Source organism: Aplysia californica, unplaced genomic scaffold (genome assembly GCF_000002075.1).
Source record: "Aplysia californica isolate F4 #8 unplaced genomic scaffold, AplCal3.0 scaffold00078, whole genome shotgun sequence".
NCBI lineage: Eukaryota > Metazoa > Mollusca > Gastropoda > Aplysiida > Aplysiidae > Aplysia > Aplysia californica.
Window position 1 is genome coordinate 1715424 of NW_004797348.1, and position 1658 is coordinate 1717081.

Here is a 1658-nt window from a genome sequence, read left to right on the forward strand (position 1 = left end):
TCGTTCTTCTTCTTCTTCTTCTTCTTCTTCTTCTTCTTCTTCTTCTTCTTCTTCTTCTTCTTCTTCTTCTTCTTCTTCTTCTTCTTCTTCTTCTTAATCATCCTGCCACTTGCTGACATGGGAAAGTACAATACAGTACATCTTTTGGGGATATAGATCTAGTTTGCGTATTGACAGAACGTCCAAACTAAGACTTCTACGAAACCCCTCCCTTTCATTTTCAAATCCAAGTTATTCTGAATTACGTGTAACCGATTTTGTTTGAACATAGGCATCTGTTTTTATGGGTAGAGAAATGAACAATGTTAAATAATAATAATAGATAGCATTTGTATAGCGCATATCCCCGCTCAACAGCAGGCTCTATGCGCTTTACACTATATTATTACCCCAGCAGACCATAGAACATTCCGAAACATTCTCAGCTTCCCGGGAAGCATACATGTTCTTTCACTGTCAGTATCAGTCTCTGAGGTACTCGCCCTGCACATCAACCACTAGAATTTTCCATATTTGCAAAAGAAGACTGAAGACTTGGTATTAGACATGCCCAAGTGGAGTGGTGTACATAGGGAGCAGGGTGCCCAGTCCAATCTACGTAGGTGGGCTCTGAGAGTTCAGATGGGAGTGTAAACGGCTCTGAGAGTTCAGATGGGTGTGTAAACGGCTCTGGGAGTTCAGATGGACGTGTTCACAGGAAAGAAATTGCGATCTAATATAAAAGTAGGAAGAAGATGAATAAATCGTACTTCCAGCTGTGAAGTAAAATGGTTCTGCTGATTTTCTCCAGGCCGGCGGAATGCACAAATTTAAAAGTAAATACTGTATTTGGTTGCAAGTGAGTCATAGAGCATGAACATGATTTTAGCAGAGGAACAGAAATGAGATAGTACATGTTTACCCAGTCATCGATTAACTAATTAATAGGAGACTGGCGACGTCGACCTGCTTGTCAGGACCAACATGGTATGATGAGTGGTAGTCAGTGTCCCGGGAGTGAGAAAAAATGATGATGATGATGATAATAATAATAATAAATAATAATACTTAAAGTAAAAATAAGTAGCATTTGTATACTGCAAATTTCCGCTAAACTGCAAGCTTCACGCGTTTTACAATCTATGTTAATACTGCAACGGACTTGATAGCATTCTGAAACAATATCAACTTCCTGGGAAGCATACATACATATTACAATGCAAGCAGCCACAATTGCGAGTCCGATATATGTAGCCTAACCACTAGAATACCGACGCCACAGTGAAATAAACTTTCATACCTTGGAACCTAGCTCATGTCTTTTAAGTGTTTTTAGTTTTTTGTAAGGTTTTACGGCGCTCGCAACTGCATATGGTCATATGAGCGCCAAGGGGTGGATGTCAACAGAGAAGTCCAAACGGGGATTCAGGCCCACTCTGCTCACCTCTCTAGCCTCAACAACACAAAGTCCGCTTCAACTACCAAGGCACCCCGGAAACAGCAGTTCACAAGAGAGTGTCAAACATACAAAAGAAGTAGAGGACAAATGATGATAGATCTAGTAAGGATGAGGGGGAAAATGCAGCAGTTCCCCCTATGTTGTTCAGGCACAGTAAGAGCATGCCAATCATAAATCAGCCCATTTACAATTCTACTGTACATAAGAACATATTAATACC